The 15557-nt window shown below is 36.5% G+C and overlaps 1 non-coding gene across 1 annotated transcript; it reads right to left on the bottom strand.

The window, feature by feature from the left end:
- Positions 1-2290: 2290 nt before the first annotated feature.
- On the bottom strand, positions 2291-2398 carry LOC111750106 (U6 spliceosomal RNA). Its single transcript, XR_002785263.1, has one exon. It is a non-coding gene; the product is annotated as a U6 spliceosomal RNA (small nuclear RNA).
- Between the last annotated feature and the right edge of the window lie 13159 nt (positions 2399-15557).

The following is a 15557-nucleotide window of genomic DNA, read 5'->3' as shown; positions in this document are numbered from 1 at the left end:
AGTTCTTGTCTACTACGTAATTAGTGAATACCCCCTCCCTTCCTGCCCACCCTCATAACCATCAAAGAATATTTTCTTATGTGTTTAAACATTTTCTTGCTTTCTTATAATAGTGGTATCATACAATATTTGTCCTTCTGCAACTGAGTAATTACACTCAGCGTAATGCCTTCCAGATTCCTCCACGTTATGAGATGTTTCATGAATTCATCATTGTTCTTTATCTTTGCATAGAATTCCATTGTGTGAATATACCACAATTTTTTTTATCCCTTTATCCATTGAGGGGAACCTTGGTTGTTTCCAACTTTTTGCTATTGTAAACAGTGCTGCAATGAACATCGGTGTGCACGTATCTATTTGTGTGAAGGCTCTTATTTCTCTAGGATATATTCCAAGGAGTAAGATTGCTGGATCGTATTGTAGTTATATTTTCAGCTTTTTAAGGAAGCACCAAATGGATTTCCAAAGTGGTTGTACAATTTTACCTTCCCACCAGTGGTGTATAAGTGTTCCAGTGTCTCCACAGCCTCTCCAACACTTAGTATTTTGTGTTTTTTGGATTAATGCCAGCCTTATTGTGGTGAGATGGTATCTTGTTATAGTTTGGATTTGCATTTCTCTAATGATAGTGAGCTTTTCCTCATGTATCTGTTAGCGGCCTGAATGTCTTCTTTGGTGAAGTGCCTGTTCATATTCTTTGCCCATTTTTTGATTGGCGTATTTGTCTTTTTGTTGTTGAGTTTTTGCAGTGTTGTGTAGATTTTAGAGATCAGATGCTGATTGGATTTGACGTAGGCAAAAACTGTCTCCCAGTCTGTAGGTAGTCTTTTTACTCTTTTGGGGAAGTCTTTTGATAAGCATAAGTGTTTGATTTTTAGGAGCTCCCAGTTATCTAGTTTCTTTTCTGGTGTTTGTGCACCATTAGTAATGTTTTATATACTGTTTATGCCATGTATTAGGGTTCCTAGCATTGTCCCTATGTTTTCTTCCATGATCTGTATTGTTTTAGATTTTATGTTTAGGTCTTTGATCCATTTTGAGCTAGTTTTTGTGTATGGTGTGAGGTATGGGTCTTGTTTAATTTTTTTGCAAATGGATATCCAGTTATGCCAGCACCATTTGTTAGACTGTCTTCTCCCAGTTTAACAGACTTTGGGGCTTTGTCAAACAGCAGCTGCTCATATGTGGATGGATTTATGTCTGGATTCTCAATTCAGTTCCATTGGTCTATGTATCTCTTCTTGCACCAGTACCAGGCTGTTTTGACTACTGTGGTAGTATAATAGCTTCTAAAATCAGGTAGTGAGAGGCCTCCCACTCTGTTCTTCTTTTTCAGTAATGCTTTAGTTATCCAGGCCCTCTTCCCCTTCCATATGGAGTTGATAATTTGTTTCTCCATCTCATTAAAAAATGTCATTGGAATTTGGATTGGGATTGCATTGGATCTATAGATTGCTTTGGGTAGAATAAACATTTTCACAATGTTGAGTTTTCCTATCCATGAGCTAGGTATGTTTTTCCACTTATGTAGGTCTCTTTCGATTTCTTGCAGTAGTGTCTTGTAGTTTTCTTTGTATAGGTCTGCTACATCTCTGGTTGGATTTATTTGTAAGTATTTTATCTTCTTGGGGACTATTGCAAACGGTATTGATTTGGTGATTTCCTCTTTGATGTTCTCTTTGTTGGTGTAGCGGAAATCCAACTGATTTATGTACGTTTGTCTTGTATCCTGATACTCTGCTAAACTCTTCTATTAGTTTTAGTAGTTTTCTTGAGAATTCTTTAGGCTTTTCTGTGTATAAGATCATGTCATCGGCAAATAGAGATATTTTTACTTCTTCGACTCAAGAGCACTGGGATTTTTTTGTCCTTGCCAATTTAGATGACTTATTTCATTAAGTAGCCTAATTTCTTTGGCTAGGACCTCCAGCACAATGTTGAATAAGAGTGGTGTAAAGGACGACCTTGTCTGGTTCCTGTTCTTAAGGGGAATGTTTTCAGAATCTCTCCATTTAGAATGATGTTGGCTGTTGGCTTTGTATAAATGCCCTTTATTATGTTGAGGAGTTCCCTTCTATTCCTATTTTGCTTAGAGTTTTTATCAAGAATGGGTGTTGGGTTTTGTTAAACACCTTTCTGCATCAATTGATAAGATCATGTGGTTTTTGTCTTTGGTTTTATTTATATGATGGATTACATTGTTTGTTTTTCTAATGTTAAACCATCTCTGCTTACCTGGTATAAACCCCACTTGGTCATGGTGAATTATTTTTTTGATATGTTGTTGAAAAATATGGAACACTTCGTCAATTTTTGTGTCATCCTTACACAGGGGCCATGCTAATCTTCTCTGTATTGTTTGAATTTTTGTATATGTGCTGCCAAAAAAGAGCACACCATTGAAGGTTTTGAGCAAGGAAATGGCATAATGACAATTGTGTTAAAGGAAGGTAAATTTTATGTCAACCTGAAGGGTGAATTGAGAAGGAAAGAGACGAGACAGGCAAGTAGGCAGCTTAAAGGATCATTGAAATAGTCCAGGTGACAGACATAAATGACTGAACCAGGATAGTAAAAGTGTGGCTGTCAAAAGGGACAAACTCTAAAAAGTCTTAGTTGAAGATAAAGCTGATTGAACAAAAAGGTATATGAATGAACAAAATAAGACAAAGAATATATAAGGGAGCAGTATAGTGGAAAGACTGTACTTCTTAAAGAAAATTCAGGAAGAGAAGCCAATTAGGGCTCCCAGAACCCCAGTGCCATCAAGTCAATTCTGACTCATAACAATTAGAGCTAGGGGATCAGAATTTGGTCTTAATCATGTTGGATAAAGACTGAGAAGAGACAACTGTGTTTAAAAATCATAACTTCTTTGATAATCATCTGGAAAAAGTATCAGTGAATTGATGGGCCAAAACCCAGGTAGAGTAAATCCAAGCAGTATAGAGAAAAGGAAATAAAAGTAGCATATATAAGCTTCTTTTGGAAGCTGTATGGAGAGATATACAGCTACCTGGGCTGGTAATGTATCCTTGGGCCTGCCTATCAAATATATTTCTGATATTCTTTTATCTTAAAGAGAATTATTTTGAGTGAGGTCGCTAGCAAATACATCTGTCCAAAAAAAAAAAAAGATACGGGGTTAGATAAAATAAAGATAACAGGAAAAATTAGTCTGGATAATTATGATTTTAGGAAGTCAGTGGCATCAGAGCAGTATTTAGTTAGTCAATATTATTCAGTTTGTTTACATGAAATTAAAAACTAAATATTATTGTACTTTCAGAGGAAGAGAGGAAAGGAGATCCACTTTTCATCTACATTAAACTTAAATGATTATATGTAAGAGCTGGAAATAATCTTAGAAATAACTCCATCTCATTTTACTTAAGGAAACTGAAGCAAACAGCTCTACCAAACTCAATGAAAATTTCTTCATCATGTAAAAAACTGCATGCAATGCAGGATCAATAAGTATGAATAAATGAAAAAAAAATTGATGACACAGAAGCTTCTGAAGGTTTGTTGCATATTTATCTACAGATAGGATATGAGGGATATGAGGGCATTCAGACACATTTTTATATGATAAGTAGGTGGAAGACAGCCTTAAACACATCCTTAAGCCATGTACTCCAAAGAAATGACTGCTTCAGACAAGACAGTGTGAAGTGAGGTTAGGATTGACAGGTAAATCTTTGTTTTAGCTTAGATAGTGTACTGAGCTGTTATCAGATGAAAAGAAAGAACTGGAATACAGCATCACTCTCCCATAAAGATTACAGCCTAGGAAATCCAATGGGGCAGCTCTCCTGTCACATAAGGTCGCTATGACTCAGTGTTAAAAAGCAAAAGATGTCACCTTGAGGACTAAGGTGCACCTGACCTAAGACTTGGGGTTTTTAATCACCTCATATACATGGGAAACCTGAACAATGAATAAGGAAGACCGAAGAAGAATTGATGCCTTTGAATTGTAGTGTGGGCAAAGAATGTTGAATATACCATGGACTGTCAAAAGAACAAACAAATCTGTCTTGGAAGAACTACAACCAGAAAGCTTCTTAGAAGCAAGGATGGCAAGACTACGTCTTACATACTTTGGACATGTTATTAGAAGGGACAAGCTCCCTGGAGAAGGACATAATGGTTGTTAAAATAGAGGGTCAGCAAAAAAGAGGAAGACTCTCAACAAGATGGATTGACATAGTGGCTGCAACAATGGGCTTAAGCATAGCAACAATTGTGAGGATGGCGTAGGGCTGGACAGTGTTTCATTCTGTTGTGAATAGGGTCACTGTGAGTAGGAACTGACTGCACGGCACCTAACAACAACAGCATGACTCAGAATGGAAGCCATGGCACAAAACAACAACATATTGATGGTTACTAGCAGATTATCAAATTAAAATTAGATTTGAAAGTTATCCATAAATTTTCAGCAGAGCCATGTTACTTAATATAAAATCATGTTGAAGTGGCAAGCCTGCTGAGTATAGAAGACTACAAAGGAAATTATTACAGTAAAAAAGGAAATGGTCTATAGAAGAAGGTAAAAGCAGAAAAGTAAACCACTCTTAGATGGTATTCAATAAATACTTGGAATAAATAAATAAATAAATAAATGAAGGCTCCCATTGCTGTCAAGTTGATTCCAGCTCATAGTGACCCAATAGGACAGAGTATAACAGCCCCACAGGGTTTCCAAGGCTGTAAATCTTTACAGAAGCCTTTCTTCTGTACAGCACAGAGCACAGGTGGTAGGTTTGAACCACCAAACTTTTACTTAACAGCCAAGAACTTAACCATTGTGCCACCAGGGCTCCTTTATTGAAGGTTAGTGATGAGTTATTTGATTACTCACAGAATACTCTGCTTTTTCCCTTCTCATCAGTGTCATGTTATGACCTGCTGGTAACTTACCCTCAGTCACTGAGAAAATTATATTTGATTTATTGTCTTTCTCTCTGTTCAAATTTCTGGCATAGGATAATCTATCATCTTCATAGAAAATCCATCTAATAGTCTACCTTTACTCCTTGACCTCTTTAATATTATCAGTTTACACCTTCATTACATAATCTGCAAACTCCCACTCTGAAGTCATTTTGGATCTTGTCATCACCAGGAACTGTTAAACTTCAGAAATTTTAAACTCCAATATCCCATTATGTGATGATAGTCCATGTAATAAAAACCTCAGAATATGTGACCCAAAAGTGTTGCTGGAAAAATAAAACTAATATAATCTTGAACTGTACTCGGAATAGCATTATGTCCAGATTAAGAAATACATAATTCTGCCTACTCAATGTTGCTGTTGTTGTTAGCTCTCACTGAGCCAATTCTGACTCGTAGAGACCTTATGTACACCAGAATGAATACCGCCTTGTCCTGAACACTCCTCACAGTCATTGCTATGCTTGAGCCCATTGTTTCAGCCACTTTGTCAGTCCATCTTGTTGAGGGTCTTCTTTTTTGCTGACCCTCTACTTGATGAAGCATGATGTCCTTCTTCAGGTACAGATCTCTCCTGATAACATGTCCAAAGTAAGTGAGAAGAAGTCTCACCATCCTCTAATGAACATTCCGGCCGTACTTTTTCCAAAATAGATCTGTTCATTCTTCTGAAGGCCCATGGTATATTCAATATTCTTTGCCAACACTATAATTCAAAGGTGTCAATTCTTCTCCATTCTTTCTTATTCATTGTCCAGCTTTCACATGATTATGAGGTGATTGAAAACACCATACCTTGGGGTCAGGCACACCTTAGTCCTCAAAGTGACATCTCTGCTTTTTAACACTTTAAAGAGGTCTTTTGCAGCAGATTTTCCCAAAGCAATGCGTTGTTTGATCTCTTGATTGCTGCTTCCATGGGATCCAAGTAAAATGAAATCCTTGACAAGTTCAATCTTTTCTCTCTTTATCATGAAGTTGCTTATTGGTCCAGTTGTGAGGATTTTTGGTTTCTTTATGTTGAAGGGAAACTCCTGTGGCACAGTGGTTAAGAGCTATGGCTGCTAACCAAAAGTCAGCAGTTCGAATCCACCAGGTGCTCCTTGGAAACTCTATGGGGCAGCTCTATTTTGTCCTACAGGGTCGCTATGAGTTGGAATCGACTGTACAACAACGGATTTGGTTTTTTTTTTCTTTGGTTTATGTTGAAGTGTAATCCATACTGAAAGCTGTGGTCTTTGATCTTCATCAGTAAGTGCTTCAAGTCCTCTTCACTTTCAGCAAGCAAGGTTGTGTCATCTGCATAACACAGGTTGTTAACGAGTCTTCCTCCAACCCTGATGTCACGTTCTTCTTCATTTACTCCAGCTTCTCTGATTATTTGCTCAGCATACAGATTGTACAAGTATGGTGAAAGGATGTAACCCTGACACACACCTTTCTTGACTTTAAACCATGCAGTATTCCCTTGTTCTGTTTGTCCACTGCCTCTTCGTTTATGTACAGGTTCCTCATGAGCACAATTAAATGTTTTGGAATTCGCATTCTTTCCAGTGTTACCTATAATTTGTTATGACCTACACAGTCAAATGCCTTCGTATAGTCAATAAAACACTAGTAAACATCTTTCTGGTATTCTCTGCTTTCAGTCTATTCAATCACTTATAATTATTACTATCATTTTCATTGTTATTATAATTTATTGGTATTGTTCTTGTGAAGCTAGAGTTTTGTTACCAATTCTAGGAAGCATTTTTTTTTTTTAACTATCAGCTTCCTACTGATTATCCAGATAAATGAAATGCTGAGAATTTAAGCCAAAAGAACTCCAAACTCAAAGAACCCCAAGAAGGATACATGCAAAGAGAACCACACATAGTCAAATTATAAATTTGGGGGGAAAAAAGAACAGATAGAAACATCTTAAAAGCAGCCAAAGAAAAAAAGATGGCGTTACTTAAAGGGGAAAAGGACCACAATGATGGCTAATAAATGATCAGAAATAACGGAGACCAAAAGACAATGGGATGATATCTTTAAAATGCTAAAAGCAAAAACTTACCAAAACAGAATTCTGTATATAATAATATATAAATTAATTTAAAATTATATATTAATATATAATAATATTTTCCTTTAAAAATATGGGTAAAATAAAGACTATTTCAGGTAAAAAGAAATTTGAGAAAATCTAACACTACCAGACTTGCACAATAAGAAATACCAAAGGAATTTATTCAAGATAAAGGGAAGTGATACCAGATGGGACCTCAGATTCATAGGAAGGGATAAAGGACACTGGAAATATTCAATATGGTTCTGAGGTTGCAGATCTGGTGACAAACAGTGGTAGACAAATCATCACATTTTGAAACAATTCTCCTTGGAGTTAGTGGAGTTGGGAAGAATTCTCTTAAGAATAAATATGTAACTAATAAATTTGATATACAAATATTCCACACAATAAGTTTGAAACTTTAATATAAAGATTGAAAAATGAGTGGGCGTTTTGTTTCCAGGCATGTTGGGACAAAGCTGGTCAAAACGATTCAGAAACCCAAGGACACTGTGTTACAGTGGACCTGACTGTTGCCCTCTTCATTTCAATGCAGATGATGCTCAAAGCTTCCAGGGTTCAGGCAACCACAGGAAAGAATTCATACTTCATGCAGAGGTCAAAGACTTTAAGTGATTTCCTTTTGTGATTTGTGGGTAAAAAGATTAATCTAAGTGACTATCCAGGCTCTACAGGAAAGGCTGGGCCTGGTGGGAGGACAACTGTACCAATCCATACTTTGAAACAAGTGCAAAAGGTGCAAGGAATTTTACAATGACCATTAAGGAAGCAGTTTGAAGAGTTCTTGATACATAGAATAGGTCAGGCCACTTAGTTCTGACAGCTGATCTCTACTAAAGCCTAAGTCTACCTCATTTTCTTGTTGGCAAAGGTGCCGATGTAGTCTAACCAACTCACACATACACATTATATAAATACAGTGACGGATTATAAAATAAATATTCATAGAAATGCACTGTCTACTAATATTTTAAACTAATGTATATTTCTGCTTCATTAAACACACACGCACACACACAATTGCAGTCTAGATGATCCTGACCCATGGTGTCTCCACGTGTGTCAGAGAAGAGCTAAGTAGATGGCAGGCCTTTCTTTGGAGGTACCTCTGAGTGGACTGGAACGGCCAAATTTTGGTTAGCAACTGAGAACTACTAGTGCTGTTTGTGCCACCTCACTGAATAATCTGTTAATTGAATCAGGGAACCTTATGCATATAAATCTTAAAGAGTGTCTAATAACAATGTTTCTGTAATTTAATTATCTAACTGGAAAATTAATAATAAAAGAGGTGCCCAAAACTCTAATTCTAATTAACACAAAACATGAATATCCTAAAAACGAAAGAAAACCACAAGCACATGTTCGGCAGAGAAAGAAAGGTTATATTTGAATTTTGTGCACATGGTTAGGAGAAAGGTCACTGCTGGAATGCTAAGACTCTTAGTTCTTAGCAAGTCTGTCAGCCAGGTGGTTTTCATGATGTTCAATAATTACCTGAGCAATTGACAGCTCACTTGTTAAGTATCTCCCTCAATGTAAATGGAAAATTCTCTGTCAAATCCCACAGGTCTTTAGAGGTAGTAGTGGGTTTCATGATCATCTTTCTCTGCATTGCCTATTCTTTAATTCATTGCATAAACTGTTCATTTAGAAAAAATTATAAAACATAGAATACACCCTTTGGATGTGTCCCTCTAGTTAAGGATATGCATATGATGTTCTGTTCAGTTTCATCCAGACAACCTGGAGACGAAGGTAAATGTATGAAAAAAAAGTATGGTTGTTTTTACCACCTTCCTTCTCTCTTTTCATGGAAGAAGGATGTGGCAGTCTGCTTCCGTAAGGATCTACAGCCTTGGAAACCCTATGGAGCAGTTCTACTCTGTCCTATAGGGTGGCTATGAATCGGAACAGACTCGATGGCACTGGTTTTTGTCTTTGTTTCTAGTTCTCTCTTTTATTTACTAACTAAATACCAGACTTGGATATTTAGTCCTGCTCTCCCTCCACTGGGAAATTACCTCATGTCTTTCTTGCTCACAAGCTATATACACAGATACTGTAGGTCATTTCCAGCTAAAGTATTATATTTTGGGAGCAGAATACTAAAAGGCTTAAGATAACACAAGTGCCACAGTCTAAATGCCTGAAATTATTATTGGAAAAGTCTATGATATTTTATATTGAGGATGTAGACAAAGCATATCCAAGTTATTCAAGACTTTTATTGCATGTTTGTATGTACTATTAAGTATAATGCATCCATACTGTAGTCCAGGGGATCAAAGGAATTAAACAGGAAATAAGAATACAGTAATACATGGAAATGCTAAGTGGGATGGATTATAAATGCAACAGAAATTCAAAGAGGAATGAGATGACTGAGAACTTAAATAGGCAAAAGAGAGGTTTCATAGAGGCAGAGAGAGGCTGCCCTTAAAGGTGGGCCTTAAAAGATGAATACAATTTTGATTGCAATTAAAGAGAAAGTACATGGCCATGGAATAGCATGAGCAAAGCTATGAATGAAAAGTTACATAGTTGGGGCAGAAAAAAGGAGCTAAGAGAAAAATTTTGCAGACCACATCAAAAGGCTTAAGTTAGGGAGGACAGAGGGAAGAATGGAACAATGACGAAGGCTTGATTCTTAAGAAACTTAGAAAAAAGTTAACAAACAGATTAAGTATGACGTTCTGGACAGCAGTGAGCCCCGTGTATTTTCTAGGGCTAACAAACCACAAGACAGACTTTATGATTTAGGAAGTCTGGTCTGAAATCAAAATGGATTGACAGAAAAAGGAACTGGTGACACGAAGTTGAATCTGGATGCTGTTGCAATAACACGGGCATAGATTACAAAACTGGAGCCTAGTATCATGGGAGTAGGAATAAGTGAGTAAATCTAAGAGATGTTTAAAAGTAAAACTTAATAAAATTTGGTAGCAGCTGGGATAATGAAATTATTAATGTGAAAAATGTCAGAAGATTTTGTAAAGCCAGGAAAAGAAAATATTAATAAGGTCATGAATCAAGACCTGGATAGGGATTGAAATATAATTCCAGCATATTTGTTTTAATTTTAAACATAACCAATTTTCAATGAACAAGGGCTATCTACATGGATATGTTTTGTAGGAAGTGTGGAACATAAGATTGGAATAGAGGTAAGTGGTCAAGGCAGCCGAGGTTGATTTGAGCAATGTTATGGATTAAATTGTGTTCTCCAAAGATACGTGTTGAAATCCTCACCCTGTTATCTGTAATGTAATTGTGTTTGGAAGCAGGTTTTCTTTGTTATCTTAATTAGATCACACTCAAGGAGGGTGGGTTTTCAGTCTAATCATGTCTGAGTTATAAAAAAGAGCGGAGCAGATTAGACACAGTGACACACACCCTGGGGAAGATAGTCACCATGTGAGGACCATCTGCAAGCCAAGGAACATCCAGGGCTTCCAACAAGGAAAGAGCCAACACAGTCAAGGCAGATTTGGAATTTCAGCCTTCAGAATTGTGAGAAAAATAATTTTTTTTGTTCTTTAAAACTACTCGCTTGTGGTTTTTGTATTATAGCTGCACTATTTTTTTTTTTTTAGGTAGCTAAGACAAGCATCATTAACCCAGAACTAAAACATGGATGACACCCCTTGTCTCTCTGGTAGCTCTACTCATTCTACTCTATATGATGGTTCTTTGCATAATATGTCTTATCTCCCCCATGGACTGCAAACTTTTTGAGGACTAAGATTTCGTATCCTTAGTCTTTTTACCCCTAACACTGCCTAGTATAGTAATAATAGAAAATGGTCCAGTCAGATTTGGAAAATGAGTGAAAATGATGAAGACCCAAAGCTGGGTGAGGCCTAGAGAATGAGAGTCTAGGACCAAGGTGGGAGGCCTAAAAATAGAAATTCAAAAAATACCTGAAGAGAATGAAAAAAGATGTGTCATAAAAATGATCAAGGAAAAATGTGTAGAATATCAAGAATAAAATAGTGGTACAAAAGAATTTTTTTTTGCAGTATCAATAGTTAAATTTTACTGAGTACTTTCAACTTTACTGGTACTTTACTGAGTATCAGACCCTGTGCTGTGTGCTTTGTATTCAGTTTATTGTCTGATCTTCACAACAACCCTATGGGGAGGGACAATTGCTATCTCCAAGTTAATGGTGACAAAACTGAAGTCGGAAGGTTAAGTAACTCTTCTGGAGTTATAGAGCAGTAAGTGGCAAGGCTGAGATTCAAACCCAGAAAACTCTCATTACCAACTCAATAAAAAGGGAAAAGCATACGTATATGTATTTTGTTTCAGCTGATGGATACCACCAATGGGGCTGAGTGATTCCAAGGTACGCAGATCTCAGAAAGACATTTAATTAGGAAATAAAGAGGTCGCTTATGACTTTTCAAATGTCATGTTCACTGGAATGTTGGGCAGATGCAAGGCTATATCCACGTAAATGGAAATAAAGAAAAGATGGAAGAAGCAGATCCTGTAAAAGTCAATGCAAGCTGGAAAGTTCTGTGTATTTGCTAATGAAAAAAAAAAATAGAGGAAATAGGAAATTAGCAAAAGAGGGTAGGGCAGAGAAGAATAAAATTGAGCAATGTTTGGGTATGAATCATTGCCTTCCTTAATGTGTTCCTTTCTTTTAGTATAGAGGAGAGATATTAAATTTTGGAGGCAAAGCAGAAGGGAAGAGAAGAGGCAATAGGGGAGGGGAAAATGTGTGAAGAGGAAAACTCAAAATTTGGATAGGCATTAAGTCAGTAACTTTTTCCCATTTCCTTCTTTTGCAGGCCCAGATCTAAGGTTTCCCTTTAAAATGGGTGTTCCTTCTTTTGTCTCTCAGTAAATAAAATTGTCCTGATGGTATCTGGTATTAGTGATATGACAAATCATGATTCTTTATTTTATGATATCATATGATTATCCTGTTAAAAATACTGGGCCATTTTTCCTACTGACAATATAGATGCAAGAAACAAAAATTACTTAATGGCTTCTAAAATTCTGGAAAGTTTAATGGAAAGATTGAAAACAATAGAGATAATTATTCATCTATCCACAAGCCATGGATTTAGACAAAGATAAAATAAGTGTTCACTATTCCTAATTGTCCTATAGAGTCGCCATGAGTCAGAATCGACTCGAAGGCAGTGGGTTTTTTTTGTTTTGTTTTTTATTCCTAATTCTTCAAAACAGGCATGAATAATGTTAAGTTAATTTTGGAATAAAAAATGATTTGGGATATGCTTGTGTTTGTAAATTTAATATTCTGGCTGGCTAGGTAAAGAATCACAGTAGAGAAAAAAACAAGATTGCCAGTTGTCCATTTTATTGGATATTTCCATTATGTCAATTTAGCGTTGAACTAAGATTGAACTGCGATATATTGAGTATTTAGTATGTGCTCAGGAACTCTGGTGATACAACGGTTAAGTGCACAACTACTAACTGTAAAGGTTGGTGGTTTGAAGCCACCCAGCCACTCCATGGGAGAACGACCTGGTAAGCTGCTCCTGTAAAGATTATAGCTCGAGAACCCTATTGGGCAGTTCTACTCTGTCATGTGGGGTTGCAATGAGTTGGAATCGACTTGATGGCACTCAACAACAACAATGTGTGCTTGGCCCTCTACCAAGATCATTCTAAAAATCATCCTTTAAGGTACATACTGTTACTCTAAATTTATACTCTAGTATACTAGTTTTTGAAAGGTAAATTAAAAAGATTAAATAAGCTAATAAATTTGAAACTGGAATTCCAGCCAAGCTCTTTTCACTCTAAGTCCAGTAATTTTTCTGACTATGCTTTGCTGGATAAGGAATAAGTGGAAAATGTTCGAGATGGCTAGCTCTTTTTTAAAAGCCAAAAACAGAGACTGTTTTGATGTACTTTAGATAAGTGTCAGAACCTTGTCTGCTAATTCATTCCAAACCATCTTTAGAACTCTGCACATTGCTAGTCCTAAATCTTTGCTACGGAAAACTGCATTTCCCTACTGAGCCCTTTGCTTGTGATCACAGGCCCAGACAATGGCAGGGCCTTAGCATATTGGCTACCCTCAGATAAAAGTATTGGTCAAAGGACAGTCATCTATTAGAAAAATAATTTTTACCAGCTTTCAAGAAATATAAATAAATTGTGAATTTCTGGGAAATTTTGTAATTAACGTAGACCTAAAATCTCACCAGAAGATAAATTCTGCTGGGGTTTAGAAATAAAATATTAAGGATAAATGTTTATAATTTGCAAGGAAAAAATGCAATAACTTTACAAGATGGTCTAAATGAAACAAGGTTTTTTTCTCAGTTTTTTAAAGGATTGAAGATTTTCATATTTGACAGAATCTACAAGAGTAATGAGGTCAGTGTACAAAAATCAAATGCTATGAACCAGGCCACTAAACTTACCTCAAAAGTTCACTAATAAGATATTGATGTAGTCAAGCTCACCACAGTTGTTTAGACATGTCAAAAATTAATGAGTTTGATTTATTGCTCATTTTTTTAATCCGTTAATTCAGTTAAAAAAATCATATTGAGTTTTATAGAAATGTAATGCAGTACATGACTGCAAAAAAACCAAACCCATTGCCATCGAGTTGATTCCAACTCATAGTGACCCTATAGGACAGGGTAGAACTGCCCCATAGCGTTTCCAAGGAAAAAAAAAAAAAGCCTGGTGGATTTGAACTGCTGACCTTTCGGTTAGCAGCTGCAGCTCTTAATCACTATGCCACCAGGGCTTCCACATGACTATAACCAAAACCAAACCAAACACATGACTATAGGACAATACATAATTGACCAATAAATGTTTCCATATTAAAAAAAAAAAAAAAATTTCATACCTGAATAAGTACCTGATTAAGTAGATAATACAATTCTTCAGAAAACCCTAATGAAATACCGTTATTGTTGTTAGTTGCCATTCAGTTGATTCCAACTCATGGCGACCCCATGTGTTACAGAGTAGAACTGCTCCATAGGGTTTTCTTGGTTTCAATCTTAACAGAAGCAGATTGCCAGATCAATCTTCCACAGTATCACTGGGTGGGTTTGAACCACGAACCTCTAGGTTAGCAGTTGAGTGCAAACCGTTTGTGCCACCTAACCCAAAACACCAAACCCAGTGCCGTCGAGTAGATTCCAACTCATAGCGACCCTATAGGACAAGGTAGAACTGCCCCATAGAGTTTCCAAAGAGAGCCTGGTGGATCCGATCTGTCAACCCTCTGTTTAGCAGCCATAGCACTTAACCACTACTCCACCAGGGTTTCCATTTGTGCTACCCAGAGACCTTTAATGAACTATAAGAGAGAAGAAGGGCACTACATTAGGTTTAAACTGATTTTCTACTAATGTAGACACATAGGTGGTATCACCAATGTACTATTTGAACATTAAAATTTACACTACAACTGGCTGTCAATATTTTCCTCATGATTTTGCTTTTCTATGGAGCCCTGGTGGTGCAGTAGTTAAATGCTCAGCTGTTAAACAAAAAAGCCAGCAGCTCTAATCCACCAGCCACTACTTGGAAATCTATGGGGTGGTTCTACTCTGCCCTGTAGGGTCGTTATGAGCCAAATTGACTCAAAGGCAATGGGTTTGATTTGGTTTTCTCTTTTCTATCTCTTTATTCTTTGATGGACTTAACTTCTTTATACTGTCTCCTGAAACTGCATTTTGAAAGTGATTGGGGGGAGGAAGTACTTCTTCCTATTTCAACACCAGCTAAATAAAATTAGGAATTCTTCTCAATCAAAGAAATATTGTTTTCAAATAAATTAAATTTAGTAAAATGTTTAAGATGAATATCACATTTTTGAAGATTGAGGATCTTGTATTTCATTAATTTGAAGCCAAAGCAGAGTTATGGTGAATATGTTTAATTTTGAAATATACACATATTAGAAGTCAGGTGTAGTATAGCTAATCCAATCAATGAGTAGTACAAAAATAATTTACGTTGAGCTTGGTATTGGTTTTTTTCCCCCTTTTTTTTAGGGGTTAACTTCTTATGTCTTATTTGCTAGTGCAAGTAAGTAAAAGTAATGTTGCTTCCTGAATAGGATCTACCCAGTGAGTAACTTCACATAGCTGAGTTGGCTGTGAAAATTTAATGGGTAGTTGTTGCAGAAAATGTCACAAAGCAAGTCCTGGAAATAGGAAAAGTATTCAGAGTAAAATCCAAAGAGAAGCTATAACCTAGAAAGCATAGATACCAGGGTTCAGGATTTCAGGAGGCTAAATGAAACCTCAAGGAATGAGAAATTAGGGGACTCAGGAGAGAAGCTATAAATGGTTTAAAAACTAAACAACCAAACCCATTCCTGTTGAGTTGATGTCAACTCATAACGACCCTACAGGACACAGCAGAAGGCCCCATAGAGTTTCCAAGGCTGTAATTTCTATTATAGGGCAAATCTACTGCAAAAGATCTGTTTACAGTGTTAAAAAGCAAAGATGTCACCTTGAGTTCTAAGGTGCGCCTGACTTAAGCG

This window comes from Loxodonta africana, chromosome 14 (genome assembly GCF_030014295.1).
Source record: "Loxodonta africana isolate mLoxAfr1 chromosome 14, mLoxAfr1.hap2, whole genome shotgun sequence".
In the NCBI taxonomy this organism is placed as follows: Eukaryota; Metazoa; Chordata; class Mammalia; order Proboscidea; family Elephantidae; genus Loxodonta; species Loxodonta africana.
This window is presented reverse-complemented; position numbering and strand designations above follow the sequence as displayed.